Here is a 13,529-nt window from a genome sequence, read left to right as displayed (position 1 = left end):
CACAATCCAAAAAGGCGAGGCAACTGTGACTCCCAACTGGGATTCCCCTTCCTGCTAATAGTGTTAAACAAACTCAGTATCCCACCAAGTACATTCACATTTAGTCATTTAGCAGACACTTTTATCCAAAGCGACTTACAAGTGAGGTACAAGGCAAGCAAAAATCTAATTCAAGGAGAAAACAAAGGAAAGTCCTATCAGAAAAGTGTTCACAGTTCACGAAATGCAAGTACGAGAAAGAGCAGAAAGGACTTTTAGATTTAAGTGCATAGGAAGATGCGGAAGAGTTCTGTTTTCAGCAGTTTTTTGAATATTGGGATCTCTCCCAATATGAGCTTGCAGAGTTTGGTAGCTCGTTCTACCATCGTGGGATTTTTGCGCTAAAAAGTTTTGCTTGTGTGGTGCTGGGACCACCAGACGTCGTTCGTTGGTAGATCGCAGTGGTCGGGAAGGATTGTAGACTTGAATGAGTGAGTTGAGGTAAGCGGGAGCTGTTGAGTTAACCACCCTGTGAGCAAGAGAAAGAGCTTTGAACATGATGTGAGCAGCTACAGGAAGCCAGTATAGAGATTTAAAGAGTAGTGTGAGATGGGTCTGTTTTGGCTGATTAAAAATGAGGCGAGCTGCTGCGTTTTGGATCATCTGCAAGGTTTTGATTGTGGATATCAGTAACCCCATTAACAAAGCGTTGCAGTAATTGAAACGAGATATGACCAGCGCCTGTACAATGAGTTGGGTTGTATATTCCGTGATGTAGGGTCTGATCTTCCTGACGTTGTAGAGAGCAAATCTGCATGCCCTAGAGACTGAGGAGATGTGGTCCTTAAAGCTCAGTTGGTCGTCGATGATGACCCCCAGATTTTTGGCTGATTTAGTGGGGACAATCACTGTAGATCCAATTTTGATGCTGATGTTGTGTTGAAGGTCTGGCTGGGAAAACAAGGACATCGGTCTTAAAGGTTGAGTTGAAGATGTCTCTCACTCATCAAGGCTGAGATGTCTGAGAGACAGGCAGAGATGCATGATGAGACAGTGAAGTCATCCGGTGGAAAGGACAGGAAGAGCTGTGTGTCATCAGCGTAGCATTGATAGGAAAGACCATGTGAGTAAATGATGGCACCTAGGGATGAAGTATAGATAGAAAAAAGAACAGGACCAAGAACTGAGATCTGCAGTACACTGGTAGAGAGGCTATGAGAATGAGAAAGATGCCGCCGCCAGGATACCTTGAAGGTTCGTCCCAATAGGTAAGAACGAAGCCAGTCTAGGGCTGATCCAGAGATGCCCAAGTCGGAGAGTGTGGACAAGAGGATCTGATGGTTCACAGTGTCAAAGGCTGACGATAGATCAAGTAGAATTAAGAGCGACGATTGACCTGTGGCTTTTGCAGCTCAAAAGATATTCAGTCAGGAGTGCCGTTGCTGTGGAGTGACCCCTTCAGACTGGCTGACATCAAGGGAAGTTGTTCTTGGAAAGGAAGTCTAAGAGTTGTTTGAAGACTGCTCGTTCAATTGTCTTGGCCAGAAAAGGAAGGAGGAAGACAGGTCGGTAGTTCTCCACTACAAAGGGATCAAGAGAAGGCTTCTTGAGCAGTGGGGTAATCAAGGCCTGTTTGAAAGAGGTTGGAAAATTCCCTGTTTTGAGAGATGTGTTGATGACTTGTGTAATAGCTGGAATTAGTGTGGGTGCAACTGCTTGAAGAAGAGTGGAAGGGATTGGATCCAGAGAGCAGGTGGTTGGATGGTTAGAGAGGAGGAGGGTGGATATGTCATCCTCAGTCAGAATTGCAAATGATGAGAGCAATGCAGTGTTGGAAGAAGTTAGACGGATGTCATCATCTGAAGGAGAGAACTGTGAGCTGATGGCTCCCACCTTGTTGGTAAAGATGTCGGCAAAGTCGTCACCAGTGAGAGAGGTAGATGGCGGAGGTGAAGGTGGGTAGATGAGTGATTTGAAAGTGGAGAACAGCTTTCTGGTGTCTGAGGTGTTGCTGGGCTTATCCTGGTAGTAATCGATCTTTGCCCTGGTGACACTGAGAAAAAGGTCCACGCAGATCCTGATACTCAGCAAGGGCAGATTGAGTCTTGGATTTGCGCCACTTCCTCTCAGCACTCCTGAGCGTGGTGGGTTGTTCACGGATCCAGTCAGTGAGCCATGGATTAGAAGCTGAGGGACAAGCAGGTCTCGAAGACATGGTACAGAGGCAATCCAGACACAATGAAAGTGTATTGCAGAGACTGTCTGTGGCTGCATCTGCATCAAGATTGAGAGGTCCTGTGTTGGGGGCAGAGTTGCAGAGACTATTGAGGAGAATCGATGCGGGTTGAGAGACCCGATGTTACGCCGGAATGTTACAAGTGTGGTGGGATATTTGCGAAGGTCTAGGGATAAAGACTGAGTTGAATGAAGAAATTATCTGATACATGCAGAGGAGTGACCAAGATTTTGTCTGTGGTGCAGTTCTGGGTGAGGATGAGGTCGAGGTTGTTGCCAGCTTTGTGGGTCGGAGGAGTGGAGACCAGACTCAGGTCAAACGTGTTCAGAAGAGCAAACACGTCAGCTGCCTGTGGTTTGTCTAGGTGGATGTTCAGGTCTCCCATGACGATGAGAGGAGTGACATCTTCCGGGAAGTGGGACAGCAACATGTCCAGTTCATCAGAGAAGTTCCCCAGGTGGCCCGGTGGTCGATATATCACAATCACCTGGACTGTAATCTGTGCTGTGATCCTAACGGCATGATATTCCAGAGATGACAGATTGCTCAATGGTGCTGTCGGGGGAAACTTCGAGGTATCATTAATGAGAAGACCAGTCCCACCCCCCCGACCTGATGAGCGAGGAGTATGACAGAATGAAAAATTGGCAGAGAGTGTAGCTGGGGTGGCCGTGTTCTGTGACATGATCCAGGTTTCTGTAAGTGCAAGCAGGTGAACAGCTGACTGTGTAGCAAAAGCTGGAATGAAGTCGGCCTTGTTCACTGCAGACTGGCACTTGCACAGGGCAAGACAAAAAGAGGCCGGTGACAAAGTGGTCTGAGTGAGAGTGCGCAGGTGAGAAACATGTCGTCCTCTAGTAGGACGCCATGTCCTGGGTCTGCGGAGGAGAACAGGGATCTGCTGAAAACACATGGTATAACAAAGAAATAGGCTTTCCGGCGCATAAAGGGTTAATGTGAAGCAAAGTAGAGAAACAGAAGTAAAAGAAGTTAGAGATTAAGCTACCTAATGTTCTCGCTCAGTGGACTCGCACAGGTAGACTCAGTCGTCTTTACACCATCGGTCTTGCGCCGTCGGACACTGTCGGACTCACGCAGGTAGACTCGCTTGTATTTAGACCATCAGTCTTGCGCCATCGGACACCATCGGACTCGCGCAGGTAGATTTTACACCGTCAGTGTTAACACAAGGAGGGCTGAACACAAGGGCTGACGCTTCCGCTGACGCTCCAGCCCAACAGGTGCCTTATATATGGTCTTAATTGGCTACAGCCAAAACCGCCCCCTTGTTGAAACCAACCTAACTTGTGTGCCTTTGTTAGGTCAAAGGTGTAAATGCTCGGTGATTAATAAGCTGAAACTACCCCCAATAATAGAACAAATATCCACTTTACCATGAGGGTGCGTACACCTGTGCAGCATACACCTGTGTAAGACATACTGAGACTAATCACCTCCCAAGATCGGGACAAATGACGTGCAGAATGTCAGCTTCAACTTGACAAAATCCCATTCACCTTCAATCCGGGAAGCATAATGCTGGTGTGGACACTGGATCAAGCTCCTGTGAATTTGCCGAAGGAGATGCTGTGTGCAAATGGTAATGTGACACTGCACTCTGCCTGTGACTGAGGACTAGGATTACTTCTTTTTAAACTCAGATGAAATGTGGACATTTTACAGCTAATCTGCCAGATGAATCAATCCCTGTGTGTTTACCTTATTGCCCGCTAACATTTTAAAAATATTGGAGTATTGTATGTAGTGAGAAGCCAATCTTTACCCTGATTGTTGCATGTTTATTTCACATCCATATGGGATTACAGATTTTTGGTTTAGGTCTGAGCATCTACATTAAATGCTGAGTTTTTGTGATTCGATCTCTGTTTTTGTTTTGAAATCAGGTTCACTGCAAGCCATGAGTAGTGAGTGTTCACATGGAATCCATGGAGATGTTTTTCCCCGCAATTGGCATCATTAGGGTTTTTTCAACTCAGGGCTGACAGTGGGGATTGTTCAGGAATTTCTTCCTTGAAACATGTTTTTACGCCTGAACTTGCAGTGAAGTACAAGGAATTAAAAAATAAAATGATATGATCTTAATTGAACTGTAACGTAAGGAAATTTGTCAGGATTAGTTTTAACGTGGACCCAAGAGCAACAAGGCGAGAGGGGGTCGGTGAGAAGACTTAACTTTATTTTGATGATAAAACAAGACAGGGAAAAAAACTGCTAACAATACTTGCTCCTATAACTAAGGACAAACAGACAGTGTCAAGATTTTGGTTTAAGGGTGGACCCAAGTGAAGAGACAGGGGGGAGGGAACTGATTAACAGGTTTTATTGAAAAAGGCTAAAGGATTAACAAACTCGCTCCTGAGAGGAGAACGCAAAATAAAACAAGCCAAGTATCAAACATGAAACACGAGGATAACTAAACTGAATCATGAACTGAGTGAACCAAAACCTCGGACAGGGATCTGAAGCCTAAAATAAATCTGAATGGATAGACCGGGAAAACTTAAACTAACAAACAGGTAAACGCAGAACAAATTACACTGATGAGAAACATAAAACCACTAAAATAGAATGAAAACATGGATATGACAAAGAACTAAACGGGAGCACAGAAACTAATACAGGAACTCAGGGGAGGCAGACATGAACAAATTGAACACAAAGCACTGGCAAATAGAAAAACACAGAAGCATACCGAATACCTGAAATAACCAAGGCCAAACAAGTGGAAATTAACAAGAGGCTAGATCAAATCACTGAATGAAACAGAAGGCAAACCTCAAACACAAAACCCGGGAGCAACAGGCAGAGAAAATGTCCAAGCAACAAGAGTCCCGAGAGCAAGAGTCCATGAAATATACATACAGATGTGGGGTTGGTGAGGGTAATAACGACAACGAGGAAGACAGTAACCACGATGGCAGAGACCACATTAACAACGACGAGGATCTGGCAGGGGAGTGAAGGGAAGACTGAACTTAAATAGAGGGGGGAACAGGTGCAAACAATGAGGGACAACGAGGGCAAAGCTGGGGAAAAGAACCAAGGCCACCAAGGAAGTAGGGAGAAGGGCCACAAAATAAAAGTCCACAGACAGGAAGTGCAGAGAGATCCTGACACACAGACTCTGAGGAAAACAACCAAACTAGAACACAAGGAATTACTCGAAAATGAGGCACTAGGAAATTAACGAGGGTAGAATGGGAGATAATTAAAAACTAGATATAGTGTCACTTACAATCATAACCTGTTAAACAATAACATAGAAACCTAAACATAAACCAGGGGAGTGGATACAAAAATTAACTAAACGAAGATTAAACAAAGATCTAAAACACTAAACATTCTTGAAATCCTCAACTAAAAACCAGTCAGGTAACTCTGAAAGTGTTGCACTGAAGGAGCAGGAAGGGCATCTGGCATAAAAACTGTGCCAAATCAACATGCGGACAATGATCCGCTGTGGCGACCCTGAACTCAAGGGATAAGCAGAAAGGACAAAAAATAAATAAATAAAATATTTTGACAATTGTGAATAGTTAAAATTCAGGAGATTGTTGTATGGCAAGAGAGTCACCTTTTGAGAATTTAAGATTTTTTTCATTTATTTTTCAATCTGTCATTTATTATCTTTGTTGCGTGACCGCAGGAGCCGGGAACAACTGTGGGATTGGTGGATGACTGTGCTACCCCCTGCACCACAGTCATAGGACCGTTGGGCAGCTAGAATCCTGCCTCAGACAAGAATGGGACAACAATCATATCCTAAATTCCAGTAGAAGTAAGGAGTAGTCTCCTTACTTCTTAGACGTTTATAACAAAGAGGGGACACTACACAAAGGTAAACATCACCCTGTTGCAACTTTTTTGAGATGTGCTGCTGCCATCAAGTTCAAAATTAGCTAATATTTTCCATGAAATGGAAAATGTCAGTTTCAACATCTGATATGTTGTTTATGTTCTATTTTGAATAAAATATAAGTTAATGAGATTTGTAAATTTTTATTTAGGTTTTACACATCGTCCCAACTTCTTTGGAATTGGGGTTGCATTTAATCGTTATTTAATCTCCACTGTTCAACCTACCACTAGTTAGCTTTTTTCTCGTTCTTTTTTACCTCCCAGAAGGATAACGCCTCATTTTTGGCAGCTGCTTTTCGTTGTTTTATTAGACCTGTTTGTTTACACTGAATCATGTGAGAGAGAGTGGGGCCACTCGTTGTGTCACTGCAAACAGTCAGTGCTGTACATAATTTAACTTTTGTCAGCCCTTGGAGGCCCCCAGCAGTTGCCTGCCTTTTCTGCTGACACGGAACGCCTCTGTTTGGAACTGCCACACAACTGCACCTGGGTCTCCCTTCATTAGGTCATACTTATGTTTTGTATTTATGTCTTTTTTTGGTTAATTTAACTTTTTGTCTTTAGTTTTTATTGTTACGATGTCTGTGTCGTTTACTCTTTGAACATGTCCTTCCGAGCTATCCATGATTAAAGCAAAATCCTTGTATGTGTTGGCATACTTGGCCAATCAAGCTGATTCTGATTAACAAACATAAATCAACATTTGTTCACAAAACGGCAAAAAAACAGTACTATTAACAATACTTTTAATACTTCTAGTAAATTATAATTTACTAGAAGTACTTTTTTACTTGAGTACACATGTTAGTTTGATAGTGTGTTAGATACTTTCACCAGAGTACTTTTTGTTTCTGTATTTGTACTTTTACTTAAGTGCAGTTTTTGAGTTCTTCATCCATCACTGGTAAACAGGGTCTGTAGTTGATGTGTCAGGGAACTGTTACCCATAAAAGGTTATCAATGTCTCCTTGGACAAAATGAAAACACACCAGCAACACTCTGTAAATTTTAAAATAATAAAATTATAACACTGTTTAGCGTTAATAAACCATGTGCAGATGACAGCAGGTTGCTGCAAAATAATCAAATAAGCCGCTACATTTTAGCCATGTCAGTTAGGCTTTGTTTTACTGCCTGTACCGAAGTGGTAAAGTATCACTATCTTGCAACAATTTAGGTTTTATTTTGGAAATGTCTTACAATACAAATACTGCTTTTGTGATATGATGTTGCAACATCAGACAGTAGAATTAAGACTGAAAACCACTGGAATAATGTGCAAATACCCAGGTGCTTTCAATGTGCTCTGGCAGCACTAGTAGACTTACATGTATTTATTTATTTTTTTATAACACTAACACAACTTAAACAACAATTGAATCGCTCCTCAGTGGGTCATTGTTGGTAAACATTACATTATGTTTTTGACCTCATCATTCCTTGCAAATTATTTTTTCCTCAAATAAATTAATATCAGATTAAAAAAGTCAGCACTGTAGTGAACACGTTCTTCCAGAAGAGCCAGGAACATAGGATGACATATAAGAGCGGAGGTAGATGCACTCAGGTGGACTACATATTGTGTAGATGTTTTAATCTGAAAGAGGGCAGAGTGTAGCCAGACAACACAGGATGGTGGTGTGTAAAATGACTCTGGTGGTGAGGAAGATGAAGAGGACAAAGGCAGAGCAGAGGATGAAGTGGTAGAAGTTGAAAAAGCAAGTATGTCGTATAGTTTTCAGGGAGGAGCAGAGACAGACTCTGGGTGGTCAGGAAGTGCTCCTAGATGACTGGACCACTACAGCTAATGTGATCAGGGAGACAGGTAGGAGGGTACTCGGTGTGTCATCTGGAAAGAGGAAAGTGGACAAGGAGACTTGGTGGTGGAACGAGGAAGTTCAGGAGTGTATACATAGAAAGAGGTTAGCTAAGAAGAAGTGGGACACTGAAAGGACTGAAGAGAGTAGACAGGAGTACAGGGAGATGCAGCGTAAGGTAAAGGTAGAGGTGGCAACAGCCAAAGAAAGAGCATATGAGGACTTGTATGCTATGTTGGACACTAAACAGAGAGAGGTGGATTTGTACAGGCTGGCCAGACAAAGGGATAGAGATTAAAGATAAGGATGGAAATTTATTGACATGTTCCAGGAGTGTGATGGGAAGATGGAAGGAGTACTTTGAAGAGTTGATGAACGAGGAAAATGAAAGGGAACGAAGAGTAGAAGAGGTGACTGTTGTGAAGCAGGAAGTAGCAAAGATTAGTAAGAGTGAAGTGAGGAGGACATTGAAGAGGATGAAGAGTGGAAAGGCAGTTGGTCCTGATGACATACCTGTGGAAGTATGGAAGTGTCTAGGAGAGGTGGCAGTAGAGTTTCTGGCTAATTTGTTTAACAAGATCTTGGAGAGTGAGAGGATGCCCGAGGAATGGAGTAGAAGTGTACTGGTGCCAATTTTTAAGAACAAGGGAGATGTGCAGAGCTGTGGCAACTACAGAGGAGTAAAGTTGATGAGCCACACAATGAAGTTGTGGGAAAGAGTAGTGGAAGGTAGGCTAAGGGCAAAGGTGAGCATTTGTGACCAACAATATAGTTTCGTGCCTAGAAAGAGTCCAACAGATGCAGTATTTGCTTTGAGGATGCTGATGGAGAAGTACAGAGAAGGTCATAGGGAGTTGCATTGTGTCTTCGTAGATTTAGAGAAAGTGTATGACTGGGTGCCGAGAGAGGAGCTGTGTTATTGTATGAGGAAGTCTGGAGTGGCAGAGAAGTATGTTAGCGTGGTGCAAGGCATGTATGAGAGCTGTAAGGCTGTGGTGAGGTCTGCTGTAGTTGTGACAAAGGACTTCAAGTTGGAGGTGGGTCTGCAACAAGGAACGGCTCTGAGCCCCTTCTTGTTTGCTCTGGTGATGAAAAGATGAGGTTAGACAGAAATCTCCTTGGACTATGATGTTTGCGGATGACATTGTGTTTTGTAGTGAGAGCAGGGAGCAGGTGGAGGAAAATCTAGAGAGCTGGAGGTCTGCTCTGGAAAACAGAGGAATGAAGCTTAGCCGCAGCAAGACAGAATACATGTGTGTCAATGAGAGGGACCCAGGGGGAACGGTGAGGTTACAGGGAGCAGAGGTGAAGAAGGTGCAGGACTTTAAGTACTTAGGGTCAATGGTTCAGAGCAACAGAGAGTGTGGAGAAGAGGTGAAAAGGTGAGTGCAAGCAGGTTGGAACGGGTGGAGAAAAGTGTCAGGTGTGTTGTGTGACAAAAGAGTATCAGCGAGAATGAAAGGAAAGGTGTTCAAGACGATGGTGAGACGAGCAATGTTGTTCGGCTTAGAGACAGAGGCAGTGAAGAAAAGACAGGAGGCAGAGCTGGAGTTAGCAGAACTTAAGATGTTGAGGTTCTCTTTGGGAGAGACGAGGATGGACCGGATCAGGAATGAGGACATCAGAGGCACAGCTCATGTTAGATGTTTCGGATATAAAGTCAGAGAGGCCAGATTGAGGTGGTTTGGACATGTTCAGAGGAGAAACTGTCAATATATTGGTAGAAAGATGCTGAGGTTGGAGCTGCCAGGCAGGAGGTCTAGAGGAAGACCAAAGAGGAGATTTATGGATTTAGTAAAAGAGGACATGAAAATTGGTGTGAGAGAAGAGGATGCAGAGGAGAGGGTTAGATGGAGGCACATTATTTGCTGTGGCGACCCCTGAAAGGGAACAGCCCAAAGGAAAAGAAGAAGAAGATCTATACCGGCGATCGGTAACTGATCTTGCACAACAATTTTACACTTACCAGTAACAAAGTGGCATGACAGCTGAACAAAATTAAAATGAGCATGCACTGCACTCCCCACGTCAAAATATCTAATCTGCAGTCACAATAAAAGTCTTCTAACAAGATGAGATCATGCAGTTTTTTCACACTTTCAAAATTTTTGTTAATATGCTTCTGGTACCAGATGAACAGTAATGGTAAATGGTCTGCACCTATATAGCGCTTTTCTACCTTTTGATACTCAAAACACTTTACACTGCTCTTCTTTCCCCCTCAGAGTCACACACCGATGAGGAAGCTGCTATGCAGCTGGCTAACGCTCACCGGGAGGAACTTAGTTGGGGTTTAGTGTCTGGTTCAAGGACACTTCGACATGGGACTGGAGGAGCTGGGGATTGAACCAACAACTGTGAGATTGGTGGACAACCGCTCTACCTTCCAGTAGCCATCTTCAGGACTAGATGAGGGGGGACTGAGGTGCGGGGCTGGAAGGTATAGTTGCTCTCTGCTTTAGCTGCAGTGCCTTGACCTTTAGCAGTGTGGTACCACATCCAATATTTGCAGAATTATTTTAAAATTCTTAGTGGTAATGTCAGGATGGAATGATAGGTCTTAAGAGTGGGGACAGGTAGACTGTATCTGCTCCCTAACCACCTAAATTATAGAAACCAAAAATCAACAAAAGAAGAGTCAATCTTAAGAACCTGGTTAAAATTAAGAATACTTAACTTACATAACAAAACCCCAAACAAATTAAATGTGGACTAATAAAAATCAGATCTCTCTAGCCTATATTTCTACTAATAAATGACTTGATAAGTCACAATCTAACTGATTTGTTTTGCCTTCACTGATACTTAGTTGAACCAGGAAGAATATGTCAGTCTAAATGAGTCAAACCCACTTTCCCCAGTCATATTAATCATTATGTTCCTAGAAGCACAGGCTGGCATAGGAGTAGCGGCAATCTTCCTTCTGACTTCTCTATATTGGAATATTTCTCTCCTATTAGCTTAAAAACTCCTCTAGATAACGTCAAGGTCTGCTTTATACAGTGTTTTAAGTCCAAGTCAAAATTTCAGTCATGTCCATATATTTAATCACACGTGGGAAAACATGAATACAAAGATTGGGAGATCTCTGCATATTTATGAATAGCATTGATAGCATGGCCTGCTAAACCTAAAAATAGACATCCTTTGTTTTTTGTTTTGCTGTTTTGGCACATCCAAGGTTTTGAAACTTGTCTTTCAAAACCTTGTGGCCATTTACTGCCAGTAAACAGAGTAAAGCCACTGTGTCCGAGTGTAACAAGAAAAAAAAGGGGGGGAAACCCTATGGCATTTTTGTTTACGTGTAGCATCTACCATTGAAAGTAAAAGCAAACCAAAACTGTGAATCGGGACAGGAAGGCTTAAATATGCATTTGCTAAATCAATAACAGTGAACCAACAGGTACTTTCTGGAACCTGAAACATCTGTGTTGTTACATTTGGCACTGTTGGAGCCAGATGTTGAATTGCTTAGTTGTACAGCTCCAAGGTCTTGGACCGGACTCCACTATCCATTTGGCTTCTTTACAGGCAAGTTGAGGGTGTTTGCAGGGGGAATGGGGACATTCCACAATAGCAATTACCTATCAGTGACTAAATGACAGAAGCAATGCCTTCAGTGACTTTAAGCCTAAGTCAATATTGGTCTAAAATGGTCTAAAATTCGAATTTGGTTGTACAACAAAAGGAGTTAGACTATTTATATCTCCAAAATCAAATTTGCTTGAAGCCCACAACTTGTCTACTAATACTGAAAGCAAGGCTTCCTCCTCAACTGTAATAGTTTTAAGTGCTGTTCTGGTCCAGATTGCGAATGTGACCTTTGACTAGATCATACAGCCATATTACCTTGGTGTTGAGGGAATTGGGTTTAATAGGCTATGAAATAAAACAAATTCAGATTTGATTTGGAAAGACTTACTAAAGGCACTATGCATTTTAACCCCACTAACACTGCAGCCAATTTCCAACTGTCTTTGGGGACAATTGAAATTGGGGCACATGTGATTTGTGTGGTAGCACTGGTTGTGTGTTTCTTCTGTTGAAGGGAGTTTTTCCTTAAGGGGCACAGGGGGATGGAGCCTAACCTGGTCTTATTGTGCAAAAGGCAGTGTACACCCTCGACAGCTTGCCAATCTATCCCGGGACTCCTTTATTTTAGTTTGCAAAGTTCTACGAAGAAATTACACAATTAGTTTTATTTAGATTTAGAAAACATTTATTCACATTAAATAATTACCTCACAACTGCCAATTTACTTTTTATTGTTTTTGAGGAATTGTTATTTAACTGAATATATTGTAATCTATAATTTAACTTTGTTATCCATTGTTTTCTATTGCTTTTTCAATATTTGTTTTGCAAAGTTAAGTGATAGCAATAAAGAAGGACAATTGTCTCCAAATCCATACTGGTTTCCACATAAAATGCTTATTAATAAAATCATATAATCTATCAATAAAATACATTTCCAGAATTTTAAACAATATAGAAGGCAGGAAAACAGGTCTGTAGTTGGAAAATATCTGTCTGTCTCCATTTTTGTAGACTGTTATCACATTAAGTAATTTTAACACCTTAAGTAACATTGTTATAGGAAAAATACAATTTTGCAAAGATCAGTTATAAATGTAATTAGCATTCAATTCTATTCTTAATCAAGTTCATATTAGATCCCTAACAAACCAAACATCAAAGGATTGTAAAGTCCTTAACAGAATTGATCATTTCAGTATTTGTTTAATTTAGAAAGGCAGTTGTCCACAGACCACAGGGTCAGTATGTTGAAGTGTCTCTGGGGAAGACACTGAACCCCCAACAGCGCTTTCCCATGCCCAGGCCCCAGGTGAACTAATGAGAGTGACGATGAAATCTGTTACAAGCGAACCACTTTTGCTTCTATATTAATGAAGATTGGTGTACAAATGTCAGTTTGTTAAGAAAATCATGCTGTGCCAGTCCAAGCACGGTAGAAATTGGGGAGGGTTGTGTCAGGAAGGGCATCCGGCGTAAAAACTGTGCCAAATCAACATGCAGACCCGCTGTGGCGACCCTGAACTCACGGGAAAAGCCGGAAGGACAAAAAAAAACCCAAAAACATTTCTGTCAGCAAAAATGTTTAAATTTCATAGTCACTCTCATTAGTTCACCTTGCTAATATCCTTTCCAACAAATATGATGAGCTGCTACTTCTGAACCAATGAAATATGGACTTTGCATGTTCGGCTGCCCTCTACTTCCCTGTGAAACATGGCTCAGCAGTTTCATGCCAGATAATGCACATGCACGAAGTGAACCACTTTTGCTTCTATAATAATGAAGATTGGTGTACAAATGTCAGTGTGGTAAGAAAATCCTGCAGCTTGAACCTAGAAATGTTATTTGTAAACTGTGAACCTTTTAAGTCTCCATGAGTTTTCCTCCTATACTGGTTGGTGTTTGCAGCATAATTTATGCACTACAGCAGTTAGCCGAGCAAACCAGCTTAGAGTGAAAACAACCAGACTCTATTTTCATTGTACTAGTGTTTAACAAAGCAAATCTGAGATATGAACTGCCTAATAGAGAGCAAATGAACTGCCCCACCTGAGACCAAAATACACTGGATTACTGCTACA

The sequence above is a fragment of the Channa argus genome, chromosome 24, assembly GCF_033026475.1.
Source record: "Channa argus isolate prfri chromosome 24, Channa argus male v1.0, whole genome shotgun sequence".
Lineage (NCBI taxonomy): Eukaryota > Metazoa > Chordata > Actinopteri > Anabantiformes > Channidae > Channa > Channa argus.
This window is presented reverse-complemented; position numbering follows the sequence as displayed.